Source organism: Nematolebias whitei, chromosome 2 (genome assembly GCF_014905685.2).
Source record: "Nematolebias whitei isolate Nwh7 chromosome 2, NemWhi1, whole genome shotgun sequence".
Taxonomy (NCBI): domain Eukaryota; kingdom Metazoa; phylum Chordata; class Actinopteri; order Cyprinodontiformes; family Rivulidae; genus Nematolebias; species Nematolebias whitei.
Genome location: NC_056499.1, coordinates 42,208,597 through 42,227,420, shown reverse-complemented (window position 1 = coordinate 42,227,420; position 18,824 = coordinate 42,208,597). Strand labels below are relative to the sequence as shown.

General features: G+C 41.0%; 1 protein-coding gene across 1 annotated transcript in view; it reads left to right on the top strand.

The window, feature by feature from the left end:
* Window positions 1-14,039: 14,039 nt before the first annotated feature.
* The window catches only part of LOC119430246 (APAF1 interacting protein), a gene marked incomplete in the record, with an annotated part of 24,856 nt that continues 20,071 nt past the window's right edge, over window positions 14,040-18,824 (top strand). Inside the window, 1 exon segment of the mRNA XM_037697693.1 lies at window positions 14,040-14,137.

Sequence of the window (18,824 nt, the reverse complement as noted above, 5' to 3'; positions counted from 1 at the left end):
CAGGCATTTTGGGTTTTCATGAGCTGTATGCCATAATCATCAGTATTAAAACAATTAAAGACCTGAAATATTTCAGTTGGTGTGCAATGAATCTGAAATATATGAAAGTTTCATTTTTATCATTACATTATGGAAAATAATGACCTTTATCACATAATGCTAATTTTTTTAGAAGGACCAGTATGTTTGGCTGTGAGCAAGAGAGGAGGATGCTGAGCTTGTTCCTGAACTGAACCTATTGAAAAATGTGTTCAGTTTGTTGGCTCTGTCCAGGCTTCCATCCTTCTGATCCTCCTCCTGCTTGAAGTCTGTGATCTTTTTCATCCCTGACCACACCTCTCTGATATCGTTCTGTTGGAGCTTGCTCTCCAGCTTCTTCTTGTACACCTCCTTGCTGTTTCTTATCTTGACTTTTAGTTGCTTCTGTGTGCTCCTCAATAATTCCCTGTCTCCCTCCCTGAATGTTCTTTTTTTCTGGTTTAGCAGTTCCTTCAGGTCGGTGGTAATCCAGGGTTTGTTATTGGGGAAGCATCTCACTGCTCTGGTGGGGATGGTGTTGTTTACACAGAAGTTTATATAGTCGGTCACACACTCAGTCATGACATTGATGTCCACTCCATGTGGCTGGCACAGTGCATCCCAGTCTGTAGCCTCAAAACAACCCCGCAGTGCTTCTTCAGCTTCCGTTGACCATTTTCTCACTGTTCTCTTTATTGCAGGTTGCTTCTGAACAAGGGGTTTATATTTTGAGCAGAGAAACATAAGATTGTGATCTGATTTGCCAAGAGGGGGTCTTGCTTTAGTGATGTATGAATCCTTGACATTTGCATAAAACAAGTCCAGCGTTTTGTTTTCTCTGGTAGAGCAGCTGACAAACTGTTGGAATGTCGGAAGTGTAGCAGAGAGAGAGGCATGATTAAAATCCCCAGATATTGCAACAAACGCACTAGGGTGTTGTGCCTGTAGCACATCACACGCAGTCTCGGCAACAGCATTGGGTTGAATGTAAACAGTTGCCAAAATAACACTGGTGAACTCTCTTGGCATATAATATGGACGACAACTTAGGGCTAACGGTTCAATATCTGGACTGCAGAGACGACACTTCACAGTAACATGTTCAGGATTACACCATATGTTGTTCACAAGCACTGCCAACCCACCTCCTTTCCTTTTGCCACTCCTCTTTAAATCTCTATCTGCTCGTATGGTCAGAAACCTGGCAAGGAAATGCTGGAGTCGGGGATATGATCCTGCCGCCATGTCTCAGTGAAACACATACAACTGCATTCCCGATACTCTGGATGGGTCCTTGTTAGGGCTTGAAGTTCATCCAACTTGTTTCCCAGCGATCTCGCATTGCCCATCATGATTGATGGAAGAGATGGTTTAAACTTCATTCTTCTCTCTTTCTCCCTCTTCTTTGCTCCTGCTCTGAATCCAAGATGCTTCCTTTTCAACTCATTTGGGATTTGAGGCTGTAGTTGAGCTATTATTTGAGCTTTGGAAAAGTTAATCAGCTGCTTCCAGTTGTAAAAAACAACCTTGTTGTTATGGTTACGCATCATAACAAATGTCCAAAAGCAAAGTTATTTCTGTAAAAATCCTTCCAGCTGCACAGAGTCAGAGATTCTTTGTCATTTGCACCTCATGTGGTACATGTGCTGGAGCGAAATTATGTACACAGGGTCCCAGTTACATCCAACAATAAAACGTATAAGAAAAACAGTAATAACATCTAAGATGTGAACTAAGAAAAACATCAACTAAATATACACTAAGCACTCATAACATAAAAACATTGAACATCAGCACAAACATGAACAGGAGTCTGTGTGAGCAGATGTGCACACATGAACACATCAACATTGAAACAGATCGGCAGCAACATGAAACAGATCAGCAGCAACATGAAACAGATCAGCAGCAACATGATGTGTTTTTTCACAGTGATTATTCTAGTTAGAGATTCATGAGTCTAACAGCCTCAGGGTAGAAGCTGTTCCTCAGTCTAGTGGTTCTACACTTAATGCTCCTCAACCTCCTTCCTGAGGGGAGCGGGGCAAAACGTGTGTGTGTGTGCTGGGTGAGTGAGGTCCTTCATGATGCAGGTGGCCCTCTTCCTGCATCTAGAGGTCTAGATGTCTGTGATGGTGGGGAGGCTGACTTTGACAGACTTCTGTGCAGCCTTCACCACTCTCTGCAAAGCTTTTCTTTCTGCAGCTGTGCAGCCTCCATGCCACACGTTGATGCTGGAGCACAGGATGCTCTCTACTGCACACCTGTAGAAGGAGGTGAGGACTGAGCTTCCCAGACCAGCTCGTCTCAGCCGCCTGAGGAAGTAGAGTCTCTGATGAGCTTTCTTGGTGAGGCTGGTAGTGTTGTTGCTCCAGCTGAGGTTGTCATTCATGTGTACACCCAAGTACTTGTAGCTGGAGACCACTTCCACCGCAGATCCTCTTATGTTCAGGGGAATGTAGATGTTTTTGTTCCTTCTGAAGTCCACAATCATCTCCTTTGTCTTCTTCATTGATGTGAAGGTTATTCTCTTTGCACCAACTCTCCAAATGTTCCACATCTTGCCTGTAGCTGGACTCATCATTGTTTGTGATGCATCCCACCACCGCTGTATCATCTGCAAACTTTACAATGTGACAGCCTGGATGGGTAGCTGCACAATCATACGTGAGCAGAGTAAACAGGAGGGGGCTCAACACACATCCCTGAGGAGAGCCAGTGAGGAGCATCCGACACCAGAGGAAACAATCATCCAAAAAAGCGATTTATATCCAGAAAAAAAGAGGAATTAAAGTTTTCAAAAGTAATATCTCAGAATGAAAGTAAGAGAGCTACTCCAACATGCAGCCACCTTGAGCGGCGCAATTCTAGAACATAGTTATAGTTATAATTATAATATTGCAGATATTGTATTTAACACAAATATCACAAACTGCAGTTCTTAGATTTGGTCAGTAGATTATGCAAACATATAAGTGATTTAATAATGTATTCATGATTAAGTTTGTGTTTAAATCAGCTGCTAGAGCTTCATTTTAATGAGCAGATATCATTAATAAAATACAAAAATTCACTTTTCACATAGCAAGTACATTATCATAGGACTAAACTACCATCAGCAGGTTTATTCAGACTTCGGAATATTTTTGGCCATCTTTACCCTAAACTCATGGCAAGTTTACACATAGTCTGCAGTCTGTACAATTTAACCCTTTTTTCATGTTAGTTTATTTGATTCCAGTTTAAATGGAACAGCATAACCAATGAGCACAGTCTGTCGTGAAACTGAGAGCTAGCTAATAATAATATACTGTCACTAGCTTAAAATTTGCATGCTGTGTTTGATGACAGATTGCTCATCCAAGAGTATTGTTCTGACATGTCTCATATTTTCACCACTATGTCAAGATTATTTCCTCTGGAAACTGGTATTGGTTGTGAAACTAAATGTAATAATAAATAAATATTAGATAAAAACATTTTTCATGTCAAAATTGGCTTTTTAATAGAGCTGTGGGCTATTTCTTTAAAAAAAAACAAAAAAAAAAACACGTTATTTAAAAAGTATTAATCGGTATTCCATTAAATAAACTAATCTTCCCATGAAATAAAATATTTAAATAGAAATGTTTAGTTTTTCATCCATCCAATGTTATTTTTTATTTATTTCAAGATTTATTTATTTTTTATTTCAAGATTTATTGATTTATTTGTTTATTTAGTAATGGAGTTTAATTTTGTGACACTTTTATTTTGTAAAGCTACTATACATATTTCAGGGACTTTTGTTTTTTTTAACCACATTTTTCATATTAAGCTTTTTTATTTCACGTTCTTATATTCAAATGAGGGGGCGGGGTTTCCTCTATCTTTTTTTGACCAATCACAGCAAAGTATTCCTCTCGCTGAGCTCTGCTTGGTCCAGCTACCTTCAAATCATGAATTAACTTTGTTCAAAAAGTCAGGATGACAAGCGGTCAATATGGAGGACATTGGAGAACTCTGAGATGAAATGCAAAGATTTGCTGATGAAATTGAGCATTATATATGTACATAATTTTTACATCCCACGTTGTATTCCAGTGTGTGATTCATTTGCAGTGTGGACACAGAGTGGGGCGGGTCTCCTCTCTGCTGTGAGAATGACGTCTGTCAGAGCTTGGGGAAGTGGGAGGGGCTTACGACAAGCTGCTGAATGTGCTTTCGTCACCAAAGTCTCCAGTAACACAAACAAAAAAAAAGTCTCTAGATTTGTCGCTCATTGCTTTAAAAAAAAAAAGTCACTAGAGGGGCCTGAAAACTCACTAAATAAAGAGAGAAAGTCGCTAAGTTGGCAACGTTGCAGCCATGCCTGCTCCAGCCCTTGTGGAAACATTGTGCTGCACATTGGTTCTTCTTCAAAAAAGGGCCTGCGTGTGTGTGTTTTAGCGTGAGAAATACAAAGTGTGCTGTGTGCACGTCATGAAATGCAGGTGTCTCACGGTCAACGTGTAAGACTTGAGAGGTCATCGTTTATTTTATTTTTGGTTTAGTTTTTGATTTGCCCGGCCTATAAAACTCATATGGGCTGCATTGACCCTGACCAGACCCGCCCCACAGAGAAAACCCCGCCCCCTCATTTGAATATTAGAACATGAAATAAAAAGCGCTTGAAATGAAAAACGGGGTTAAAAAAGAAAAGCCCCTGAAATATGTAAAGTAGCTTTACAAAATAAAACCGTCACAAAATGAAACTCCATTATTACATAAATCTTGAAATGAAGTCAATTAAATCATAAAAAAATAAAAAGTAAATCTTGAAATAAACAACAAATAAATATTGGATTAAAAAACTAAGCATTTCTATTTAAATGTTTTATTTTATGGGAAGAATGAAATGGGCAGCACGGTGGCGCAACTGGTAGAGCTGCTGCCTCTCAGCGAGCAGGTCCCTGGTTCAAACCCCAGTCCAGGGGCCTTTCTGGGTGGAGTTTGCATGTTCTCTCCGTGCATACGTGGGTTTTCTCCGGGTGCTCCGGTTTCCTCCCACAGACCAAAAACATGCATGTTAGGCTGATTGGTAACTTTAAATTGTCCCTAGGTGTGCGTGAGAGAGTGAATGGTTGTTTGTCTCGTTTGTCTCTATGTGGCCCTGTGATGGACTTGCGACCCGTCCAGGGTGTACCCCGCCCCTCGCACAGTGATTGCTGGACATGGGCACCAGCGACCCCCGTGACCCAAAATGGAATAAGCGGGTAAAGATAATGGATGGATGGATGGATGGAAGAATGAAATGGCTCCATAATGGGCCCTACCTGAAACTAGCAAGCTCAGTAGAAGGTGCTTCTGTGGTCTTTGTTTAAATTACTCATCTGATTAATATCCAGTTTGGATAAAAAAAAATCTACAGTTAAATAACTTACACCATGATTATTCGTTTGAAGTTCCCACCAGTTAAAAAATCCTTTGGGAAGAAAAAAAACAAACATTTTTTTGATATCCCTAAATTTAAAAATACATAACTGAGCAAGCCATTTAAATCTACAAGTGAAAAGTTTGTTACTTTGTTAGTTCACAGAACAAATAGGGGAAAAACAAAACTAATATTACTAACTCATTTCTATATAATGTCAGCTTTAACTTTCAATGTTGCTGCATTTACTGTACCTTACTGCCGTGCAGACTACGATTTAAATGACATTTAAATGGGGCACAATTTACATGCTGCTTGGCGCTGCCATGTATGGCAGCATGTAAATGTTGCCGTCAGACCTGCTGCTAATGTCCTCGCACTTACTGTGCCCACAGGAAACCAATAATTAGAAATGTTTTTCATTTATGTTTTGTTGAATATTTTATTAATTTATGGGCTCTTGTTTCCGAGGACAAACACTCATGCTTAAAAAAAAAAAAAAACTAATGACAGACGTTTGCATTTATTATTAGTGTTAATGTCCCCAGGGCTTCATCTATAAACCGACTGATGCCAGAATGCAAATAGCGGGCGGGCAGGCTGGGTGGGTGGGTGGGGGGTGTCCTGGGGTCCTCCCCCAGAAATTTTTGAATGGATGCGATTTCCTGCATTTTGGTGTATTTTAACAGGTTGTTAAACATCTACGTTTACCGTCATTTGTACCGTCTTCTCCTCCTCCACCATAACCCTCAGCACTGGCTCTCCTCAGGGATGTGTGTTGAGCCCCCATCCTGTTTACTCTGCTCACGTATGATTGTGCAGCTACCCATCCAGGCTGTCACATTGTAAAGTTTGCAGATGATACAGTGGTGGTGGGATGCATCACAAACAATGATGAGTCCAGCTACAGGCAAGAGGTGGAACATCTGGAGAGCTGGTGCAAAGAGAATAACCTTCACATCAATGTGAAGAAGACAAAGGAGATAATTGTGGACTTCAGAAGGAACAAAAACATCTACAACCCCCTGAACATAAGAGGATCTGCGGTGCAAGTGGTCTCCAGCTGCAAGTACTTGGGTGTACACATGAATGACAACCTCAGCTGGAGCAACAACACCACCAGCTTGATCAAGAAAGCTCATCAGAGACTATACTTCCTCAGACGGCTGAGACGAGCTGGTCTGGGAAGCTCAGTCCTCACCTCCTTCTACAGGTGTGCAGTGGAGAGCATCCTGTGCTCCAGCATCAACGTGTGGCATGGAGGCTGCACAGCTGCAGAAAGAAAAGCCTTGCAGAGAGTGGTGAAGGCTGCACAGAAGATGTTGGAGTCGGCCTCCCCACCATCACAGACATCTAGACCTCCAGATGCAGGAAGAGGGCCACCTGCATCATGAAGGACCCCACTCACCCACCACACACACTTTTTGCCCCACTCCCCTCAGGAAGGAGGTTAAGGAGCATTAAGTGTAGAACCACTAGACTGAGGAACAGCTTCTACCCTGAGGCTGTTAGACTCATGAATCTCTTAACTAGAATAATCACTGTGAAAAACCACATCATGTTGCTGCTGATCTGTTTCATGTTGCTGCTGATCTGTTTAAATGTTGATGTGTTCATGCGTGCACATCTGCTCACAGACTCATGTTCATGTTTGTGCTGATGTTCAATGTTTTATGTTATGAGTGCTTAGTGTATATTTAGTTGATGTTTTTCTTAGTTCATATCTTAGATGTTATTACTGTTTTTCTTATACATTTTATTGTTGGATGTAACTGGGACCCTGTGTACATAATCTCGCTCCACCACATGTACCACATGAGGTGCGAATGACAATAAAGAAACTCTGACTCTGACTGATTTGTAAACACTTGCATCCTAACCCCCCCTGCGCCACCACTCTTTACTTGACAGTTCGGAGCCGACTCTTCTCTGCTGAATTCACTGTACGACTCCACACGTGAAACCCTGTTAGTATGCACCATATCCATATGTTGAGGGAGTATCAGAGAAACTGAGACGTTTATTTTCTAAACATAACGTCCCAGTGGCTTTTAAACCCCAAAATACATTACGGCAAAGACTGGTTCATCCCAAAGATCCAGTCCCCCGGCACAAACAGAGTAATGTTGTGTATGCTGTTCAGTGTCAGGAGGGCTGTGATCAGTCTTACATCGGGGAAACTAAACAGCCACTGGCCAAAAGGATGGACCAGCACAGAAGATCAACATCATCCGGCCAGGACTCTGCGGTCTACACTCATCTCCAGGCCAGCGGTCACTCTTTCAGGGATGAAGATGTTCACATCCTGGATAGAGAGGAACGATGGTTTGAGAGAGGAGTAAAGGAGGCCATCTTTGTGAAAAGAAACCGTCCATCATTAAACAGGGGTGGAGGCCTACGTGTTCAACTGTCCCCCTCTTACAATGCTGTGATTGCTAGTATCACTCAGCCCTCTGTGAACAGTAAACAGCCATCAGTGTGCTAATGATCCATTGTTAGGCTGATGGTCCTTCTTGAGCATGTGATCAGCTGGTTTTGGTTGTCAGCAGCAAAACTGTTTGATCCACTCTGAGAAGGTGCTATTTAAGAGACTGAGCTGAATACAGCTCCTCAGACTGAAGAAGTCTCTCGGACGAGAGACGAAACGTTTCTACATTTTTTTGTTGATTTGCTTTGTTTTGTTTCGTTTAGTTTTTTTGAATGTCCAGAGGACCAGATTTAACTTTTTTAGATATGCACCTTATCGATTAGTATAAATGATGTAACATGTTTTGTTTCATGTAAAAGTCGATGAAGTGTCATCCACCAAGTTGTGTGGACTTTGATTTCACCGTGCATGCTCACAACAGAAATACCTGACAAGTTGTTTAATGGCATAAAATATATTTTGTTAGCAAAGAATAAAGTCCTAACATGTATTAAACATTACTTCTGTATTTACAAGAAAAGAAAATAAACATCAAAATTGTGCTTTGACAAACTCATTGATAAAACTAAAACAATTTGTCCACGTGAAAAAGGACAGAGGGTCAGGTGTCTCTCTCACTTTGCATTTACTCTTTGTTGCATGCATGCTGTGGGTGACAAGCGTCCAGAGTGTCATAAAATCAGCAGCGGAGGTGTTGGAGGTTTTATTTATCGTCTCAGCAGCAGAGGGGAGCGACACCGTTCAAGCATGGCTTCCCAAATCAGTTTATATGAGTTTTATTCGTTCAGGGCAGTTACATTTGTTCATAACTTTATTATTAGTAAGCCTGAGAGTTTCCAGATCCAAGCAAACAGTTGCTGGAAAAGCACCCTGTCAAAATAGAGTTCCTGGATTTTGTTTCGACAGGATCCAGCTCAAATTAAGACTGTTCCCACTGTCCAACTATTTATTTATTTTTTTCATTGAATATTAACTGAAAGTTGAACAACAACAACAACAAAAGACTGTGACTTATGTTCAAAGTTGCTATATTCATATTTATATATGGATAATCGAGGAATACTTTTACGGCAGTTTTAAATGTATCACAATTTTCATGTATAAAAATCAAAAAAATACTATTTGCTTTTATTTTGTGTAACTGTTGAAACAGAAAACTAAAACTGAGATTTTTGGAGTTTTGCTGCTTTTTCCCTTCAGGAAGAGGAAACCAGTTTCTACCAAAATGACGACGTGAAGCTGTGTTAGATTGTTTTCCTCTTACTTAAGAGCACTACTCCAGTTTTATTTGACATTATCAGTTTTACTACAATAATTACCCAGGCGTTTGTTAGTTTTTTTATTAAAGTTGCAAATTTTCATCAGATGCTTTCAGTGCTTTCCTTTTTCTTTCCCAGACAGATGTCAGCTTTGTGTGGCACCAGTGATGGCTGCCATATTGCAGATGAACAGGCCACAGAAATACAAGCAAGTATATATTTATTGTATAGAAATGTTTTTATAGATCTGAACCAGCCAAAAGGAGAAACGTCAGATTACAACAGAACTGTGTTCACCTTGCTCAATGCCAACTGGATTATATGTGAAAATGTATTACATCTTAGCAACGGCTTTAGTTTTCTTTACTATACAATAAAATATGAATGCCAAGAGGAGTATATTTAAGATGCATGCCTCAAGGCAGACGTAATAAACAATCCTATCATTACTGACAAGTCTGAAAAGTGACATCACTGATATCAGTGGGATCAAATTTACAGTTTCTAATTAACCAAACTGCATAACAACGTAAATGACTTACTTTTGAGCATTTTATTTCTGTTTTAAAGGTTTAGGCTGCATCTGTCTACATCATGGCTTTATATTCAGTAATAAAAACAAAATGCAGTAAGTGAAGCTCAGTAACGAAAGAAATGTACACACCAAAGTTTCAAACAAAGATCTCACCATTATTGGCTCGCAATGTAGTAATGTGGACAACTCTCAGCTAATAAAATACTGAGTTTTAACTTCCATCCATCCATTATCTTTACCCGCTTATTCCATTTTGGGTCACGGGGGTCGCTGGTGCCCATGTCCAGCAATCACTGTGCGAGGGGCGGGGTACACCCTGGACGGGTCGCAAGTCCATCACAGGGACACATAGAGACAAACAACTATTCACTCTCTCACTCACACCTAGGGACAATTTAGAGTTACCAATCAGCCTAACATGCATGTTTTTGGTCTGTGGGAGGAAACCAGAGTACCCGGAGAAAACCCACACATGCACGGAGAGAACATGCAAACTCCACCCAGAAAGGCCCCTGGACCGGGGTTTGAACCAAGGACCTGCTCGCCGAGAGGCAGCAGCTCTACCAGTTGCACCACCGTGCTGCGGACACTAAACAAATTGTGAATAAAAACTGATTACAATGATGTGGAGATGGCAAAAGTCAATATTTTATTCGTAATATAACATAGATGACGGATCAAAAGTTTAATCTGAGTAAATGTAACATTTTAAAGGAAAAATATGTTGATTCAAAATTTCACAGTGTCAACAAATCCCCAAAAAGTTGGGACAAGTAGCAATAAGTGGCAGGAAAAAGGAAATTGAGCATATAATGAACAGCTGGAAGACCAATTAACACTAATTAGGTCAATTGACAACATGATTGGGTATAAAAAGAACTTCTCGGAGTGTCAGTGTCTCTCAGAAGTCAAGATGGTAAGAGGATCACCAATTCCACCATTGTTGCGCAGAAAGATAGTTCAGCAATTCCAGAATTGTGTTACCCAGCGTAAAATAGCAAAGACTTTTAAGTTATCATCATCAACTGTGCATAACATCATCAAAAGATTCAGAGAATCTGGAAGCTGTGCGTAAGGGTCAAGGCCGTAAAACTCTACTGGATGCTCGTGATCTCCGGGCCCTTAAACGTCACTGCACCTCAAACAGGAATGCCACTGTCAAGGAAATATCAGAATGGGCTCAGGAATACTTCCAGAAAGCATTGTCAGTGAACACAATCCACCGTGCCATCCGCCGTTGCCAGCTGAAACTCTACAGTGCAAAGAAGAAGCCATTTCTAAGCAAGCTCCACAAGCTCAGACTTTTGCACTGGGACAGGGGTCATTTAAAATGGAGTGTTGCAAAATGGAAGACTGTTCTGTGGTCAGATGAGTCACGATTTGAAGTTCTTTATGGAACACTGGGACGCCATGTCATCCGGACCAGAGAGGACAAGGATAGCCCAAGTTGTTATCAACGCTCCGTTCAGAAGCCTGCATCACTGATGGTATGGGGTTGCATGACCGCTTGTGGCATGGGCAGCTTGCATGTCTGGAAAGGCACCATTAATGCAGAGAACCATGTTCAGGTTCTAGAACAACATATGCTCCCATCTAGACGTCATCTCTTTCAGGGAAGACCCTGCATTTTTCAACACGATAATGCCAGACCACATTCTGCAGCAATCACAACATCATGGCTACGTAAGAGAAGGATCTGGGTACTGAAATGTCCAGCCTGCAGTCCAGATCTTTCACCTATAGAGAACATTTGGTGCATCATAAAGAGGAAGGTGCAACAAAGAAGGCCCAAGACGATTGAACAGTTAGAGGCCTGTATTAGACATGAATGGGAGAGCATTCCTATTTCTAAACTTGAGAAACTGGTCTCCTCTGTCCCCAGACGTCTGTTGAGTCTTGTAAGAAGAAGGGGGGATGCCACACAGTGGTAAAAATGGACTTGTCCCAACTTTTTTGGGATTTGTTGACGCCATGAAATTTGGAAACAACATATTTTTCCCATAAAATGATACATTCTCTCAGTTTAAACTTTTGATCTGTGATTTGTGTTCTATTCTGAATAAAATATTAGATGTTGGCACCTCCACATCATTGCATTCAGTTTTTATTCACAATTTGTTTAGTGTCCCAACTTTTTTGGAAGCTGGTTTGTAAACTAACCACTGTTTAGAAGTCAAAACCCAACAGAGAGTGAATGCAATAATTACGAGTAAAACTACTAAATAAATAAAAGTCTAAAAATCACAAATGTGAGAGAGCTTTTACCAGTAAAAACTATGCATTCTTGTCCTGATGCATGCTCAATAATCCAGGTAGATAAATCTGAGTTAAATTAGGTCCTCTGGACGAACTTTTCTTTGTTGAAATGTTTTATCTTTTATCCAAAAGGCTTCCTCAATCACACTGAAGGTCAACCCTGAAGAAGTTTTTTGGATAAGATGATAATTTCAATATGTATCCTTTGTTCTCAACTTCTTCAAACCCAAATAAATAATAATAATAATGATAATAATAAATTACTATTTTACCAATTGCAAATGGTGAATAATAAATGTGTCCATTTGCACTAGGATGCCCTAGGTCATAGAATGATGATTGACTTTGTAGTCATGTCATCTGATTTGCGGTTGTTTGTATTCGACACTTGGGTGAAAAGAAGAACCGAGCTGTCAACTGATCACCACCTGGTAGTGAGTTGGGTCAGATGGCAGCGGAAAATGCCAGACACACTCGGTAGACACAAACGTGTAGTGAGGGGTTTCTGGGAACGCCAGGCAGAAGAACCCATCAGAAAGATCTTCGACTCACACCTCCGGGAGAGCTTTACCTGCATCTCAGCTTAGGAGGGAGACATTGAGTCTGAGTAGGCCCTGTTCCACGTATTAATTCTTGAGGAAGCTAACTTGAGCTGTGGCTGCAAGGTTGTCGGTGCTTCTTGTGGTGACCATCATCAAACTTGGTGGTAGACAACCTGGGTTAGGGAGGCTGTCAAGGGTTGGTCTGTTCATAACTGTGGCTGAGGTCGCCAAGGTAGTTAAAAAGCTCTGCGGAGGCAGGGCTCCAGGGGTGGATGAGATTCTCCCTGATTAATGAATGAATATAATATACAAGTTTCACTTTTTGAATGGAATTACTGAAATAAATCAACTTGTTCTTGATATTCTAATTTTATGACCAGCACCTGTAGATACTGTCCATTTACCATAAACGCGTGTGTGTGTGTAGCCTCCATAGGACAATAAACTATTCTAGCACAGCTTCACTGAACACAAACCTCATCACAGTACAAGCTGGAGTGATGCTGTAATGTCCCATGGGAGCTGAAACTGGGTCAACTCTCATGCTCCAGACTTTGCTGTGTGAGAATATCTTTGTTGTATCCCTCAGGAAAAGTTTTTGGTTCACTCTCAAATTCACCTGTTGTTAAAAATTTAGCTGCACAGACCGAAACACACGCACAAACACACGCACACACAAAACTGGTACAAGTTCTTATCAGCTGTTGTGACCGACGCATCCACTTTGCCCTGTCATTGATCCATCATGCTGTCTGCGTCTGCATTACGGGGCTTCTAAGTTGGTCTCTAGGCAAATCGATGTAACAAAAAAAACATGCTCCAACAAACTCATAAGAACTTGTCTGCAGAAGATCACTCTGCCTCCTGGTAGATTTTTCTGGTCTTCCATATTTGAAGGAGTTAACTGGAAGCAGATGTGGTTAAATTGGGAAAAATTTTGCATAACAAACAAAGTTAAAGAGGTTTCATATAAAATTATTCATAATGTATATCCTGTTAAAAAAAACACTGGAAAGATTTAAACTTGACATTGACTATTCTTGTACATTCTGTGAACTACACATAGAAACGATTTCTCATTTATTCTATCAATGTGTTCATACAATCTCATTCTGGAGAGATGTGCAACAATTCATACAGCAAAAAACTGGACAAATAATTCAGCTTACAGAGAAAGACATTATACTATGCTTTGAAGACAAAGGCACGAATAAAGACTTATTGCACTTCACCCAACTTCTACTTCTCCTGGGAAAGTTTCACATTCACAAGAAAAAATGGTCCAACTCCAAACCAAACATAACCCATTTCAGCAAAGAACTTCTTCAATACATCACCTCAATTAATGGACTGGAAAACCAAAAGGCAATGAAAACCATCTCAACTCTGGAAAAGCTTAATGTGAATTTAAACTCTGTATAAATTGTGAATTTAAACTCTGTATAAATTGTAAATATAATTTCATGGTTTTTTATGTTTTGTACTAGAATATTATCTCTTTTACATTAATATCTATACCCCTGGCAAACAGATGTTTGTAATGTGTGATTAAAATCTTTAATAAAAAAAAAAAAAAAGTCAAAAAAAAAAAAAAAAAAAAAATATGCTGTCTGCGTCTGACGCACAGTGATGACGCAACGTTAGCTTCGAGGCTGCCACTTTTGCTTCGTTTATTTACCCGAAGTGTGATTCAACTCCTTGATATCAGTAAGTGTTTGGTTTGCGTTTGCGTTTTTCACCTCTCTGTGAACCACAGTTCAGACCACTGTTCTGCTCTTGAAATAATTGTTTACCAGACGAGCTCGGTGGCTGCAGGTTAGCCACACACTGTTAGCATGTAACTTGTTTACCTGCTAACAAACGGGGCAGGCTGGTGCTACTGAATGTTTAACAAAAGTTACAAAGTCATTTAAATAAGTGAAAGCAAGTTTTAAATGCTTTTGCGTATTTTTTCACAACTAACCATAGCATGTCTTATTTTTTTTAACATAAATTCTTTAAACTTAGTAGTTAAATTTAATTTGCTTTTTGAGTTACATTTAATTTCCCTTTTCGATTAATAAAGTAATTTTTTCATTTTAATTTGAATCAAATTAAGATGCAGCAGTAACTTTCCAAATGTAATCCTAAATAACTTTTGATATCCCACAAGCAAAAAGTAAATAAATAAAAAAACAATAATTGTAATGAATAAAAACAAAACATTTAATTTGTATACATACTAAGTAACCAGTACTGATTGTTTAAGTAAAGAAAAATAAGCCACATCTCTGTTCCTGTATTTGTCAGTGATTTTCAGGTCTTTTTGTAGACCTGTTATAATATTATTCAATTCAAATTCAAAAATACTTTATTAATCCCAGAGGGAAATTATATGCTGGTAACTCATCATCCTGGTTTCATTAAAAAGTTGTTCTAGATGCTGATGTCTGTGGGCAGGAAGGATCTCTTGCAGCGTCTGTCTTACAACAGATTTGAAGAAGCCTCTGAGTGAAGACACTTTGCTGTTGTATGCCCATAGGCGTCACAACCATTATATGTGAAGGGGACAAGTCCCCCCCACATAAAAAAAAAACAAAAAACGTTCATTTGGGGACCCCCCCCCCCCCCCCCCCCGACTTTTATTATGGAACATTAATTCAGGCGGCGCAGTTTCTCTTTCTTGGTGAACGAATCCATTCCACTTGATTAATAGGAGAATATTCAATCTAATAAAACTCCACTCCAGGTTTTCCGGGTTACCTCCAGGTTACCTCCACCTCTACACACAGAGCAGAAACTGCAGGCAGCCGCTGCTGAGTCTCCTGCTTCGGTAGAAAACGCGCACAGGTGCAGGAGATGGAGACACCTCTGTGTTGCTCACTCGCCAGTTTAGCAGCTTAGTGCGGGCAGTTGTTGACCAGGGGGTTGATCATCAACATATATTCATGTTAGGAGGATGCTTGAGTGCAGCGCTACGTCTGTAGCATCTTAGCTTAGCAATAACTGTGACGCTGTAAGACGCTGCAGGTGTAAGAGACGCTGCAGGTGTAAGAGACGCTGTGTGTTCAGGTGCATTGAAGTTGAAATGTCTTTAAAACCCCACACCTTATTTTCCACAAGGTTCATGAGAAACATCATTTAGATGAGTAGTGTTGAACACAAGTAAAAATGTCTAGTGGTGATGGTTTTTATTTCTCTATAAACACAAATAGTGTCGACCTGACGCTCTGTATTAAAGTTAAAATGTCTCTAAAACCCACAGCTGAATTTACACAAACTTGGTGAGAAATATGCTTTAAATGTGTGGAATTAAAGGAAATCTAGGTGAAATGTTGCTTTTTTTGTGCATTAGTGTACATTTATTTTGCGCACATGCGCACACGTGTGTGCACACACGTGTGCACTCACACCTACAAACATCGTTGTGTCCCCCCCCCCACATTACGGATGCTTCTGACACCCTTGTGTATGACAGTCTGATGAAGAGGATGCTGAGGGTTGTCTATAATGTTCTTCATTTTATGAAAAATCCTTCTTTGAACAATCATCTCCAAAGGTACTAGAGGAGTCCCCAGAACTGAGCCAGCCTTCTTTATAAGCTTGTTGATCTTTTTTAAGTCACTTGCTCTGGTGTTGCTCCCCCAGCAGATGATGGCAGAAGAGAGAGCGCTCTCTACAACAGACTTATAGAAGATATGCAGCATCTTGCTGCAAACGTTGAAGGACTTCAGCTTCCTCAAGAAGTACAGTCTGCTCTGTCCCTTCTTGTAGACGGCTTCACTGTTGCATTTCCAGTCCAGTCTATTGTTCAGGTGAACTCCAAGGTATTTATACTTCTCCATCACCTCCACTTCTTCTCCCATGATGGAAATAGGGTTGGACCTGTTCCTGATTCTCCTTAAATCTACAGTCATCTCCTTTGTTTTGTTCACATTCAAGATGAGATGATTGTTTCCACATCATGCCACAAAGCGGTCCACCAGTTCCCTGGACTCAGCTTCTTGTCCATCTCTGATCCACCCGACTACTGCAGAGTCATCAGAATATTTCTGCAGATGACAGGAGCCTGTTTTATACTGGAAATCTGAGGTGTACAGAGTGAAAATGAATGGTGAGAGTACAGTCCCCTGTGGTGCTCCTGAGCTACTGACCACCTGGTTGGACACACAACCCTTGAGTCTCACAAACTGTGGTCTGTCCGTCAGGTAGTCTTTGATCCAGGTGATTGTTGAGGCCTCCACCTGAGTCTTCTGAAGTTTCTGACAAAGCAAATCAGCTGGATTGTGTTAAATGCACTGGAGAAATCAAAGAACATGACTCTCACAGTGCTGTCTGCCTTTTCTAGATGACAGTGAGTTTGCTGAAACAGGTGTATGATGGCATCTCCAACTCCAAGTCCACGCTGATAAGCAAACTGCAGTGGGTCCTGATTTGTGCTTGTTTGTCTAGTCAGGTGGGTCAGCAGAAGTCTCTCTAGGACCTTCATGATGTGGGATGTCAGGGCAACAGGTCTATAGTCATTGAGGACTGATGGGTGAGTTTTCTTTGGCACTGGAACAAGGCAGAATGTTTTCCACAACACTGGAACCTTCTTCTGGGTCAGGCTAAGGTTGAAGAGGTACTGCAGAACCCCACAGAGCTGCTCTGCACAGACCTTCATGACTCTGGGACTGACACCATCTGGACCTGCAGCCTTATTCCGGTTCAGTCTCTCCAGCTGCTTCCTCACCTGACTTCTGGAGACGCAGAAGGGGGAGGCAAAGGAAGTATCAGCATCTTCTGATTTGGTTGAAGACCAATATGTAGAAGAAGGGTCCATGACTGAGGTGGTAGATACAGTATTTGAGGTGTGACAGGACAGCCTTGGGTCAATGGAGGGTGGTATGTACAGGTCCTTCTAAAAAAATTATCATATTGTGATAAAGGTAATTATTTTCCATAATGTAATGATAAAAATGAAACTTTCATATATTTCAGATTCATTGCACACCAACTGAAATATTTCAGGTCTTTAATTGTTTAAATACTGATGATTATGGCATACAGCTCATGAAAACCCAAAATGCCTGTCCCAAAAAAAATAACATATTTCATCCCACTAATGAAAGACAAGTGTTTTGAATACAAAAAAACACCAACCTTCAAATAATCATGTTCAGTTATGCACTCAATACTTGGTCAGGAATCCTTTTGCATGAATGACTGCTTCAGTGCGGCGTGGCATGGAGGCAATCAGCCTGTGGCACTGCTGAGGTGTTATGGAGGCCCAGGATGCTTCGATAGCAGCCTTAAGCTCATCCAGAGTGTTGGGTCTTGCGTCTCTCAACTTTCTCTTCACAATATCCCACAGGTTCTCTATGGGGTTCAGGTCAGGAGAGTTGGCAGGCCAGTTGAGCACAGTAATACCATGGTCAGTAGGGGTGCACCGATAAATCGGCCGGCCGATCGATCGGCCCCGATTTCCTTAATTTGGGGAGATCGGCGATCGGCCGATCTTTAAATGAGAAGCCGATTTTATCCACCGATCGTAGCTGCCTCCGGAAAGTTCTGAAAATCAGCTGCTGTCCCCTTTTGCTCCACTGTGAGAGCTCACACACAGGTCACTCGGAGCAGCCATGTCGTCGGTTTGGAAGTTCTACGCTGTAAAAGAAAATGAGCCAAAGATCGCAATTTGCAATTCGTGTAAAGCCGAAGTAAGTCGTGGTGGAGCCACCACCAAAACCTTTAATACAACAAACCTCGTTCGCCATTTAAGAAATCACCACGCCGCCAAGTATGCAATGTTTGAAGAGAGCAACCAAGCTAAGGCTAATGCTAAAGCTAGCGCTAACAAAGAGGCAGTCGGTGGGTCGCTGTTAGCTTTTATGAGCAACGAAAAGAGCAAAGCTACCACGAGGAAAGTGATGGAGTTCATGGCATTAGACGACCAGCCATTTTCAGTCGTTGAGGACAAAGGTTTTAGAAGCTTGATGCAGCACGTGAGCCCACGATATAATATGCCGAGTCGGAAATATTTTTCTGATGTTGCATTACCGGAGTTGTTCAGCCAAGTTTCGAGAGACACCCGCAGCCTGCTAAAAGCTAATACAAATACACTCAGCTTTACAACAGACATCTGGACTTCTGATGTAAGTTTAATGTCCATGTTAAGTTTTACTGCACAGTGGATTGACGAACAGTTCGAACGTCATCAAGTACTCTTAAACTGTAAAGAAGAGAGAGGAGAGGCAAGCGAGCACAGACCGTGGCGTGGGTACAGCCAAAGCTACGTTGCTGGAGGCTGTTGTGAGAAGATTCAGCAACATTGAGCATGAGCCCCTGTACAGCTTGGCCACTTTTCTGGATCCAAGGCAAGTAACTATTAACATTCTATTTTAGCCATAATTACTTTTAGCCTACTACTATATTTCAA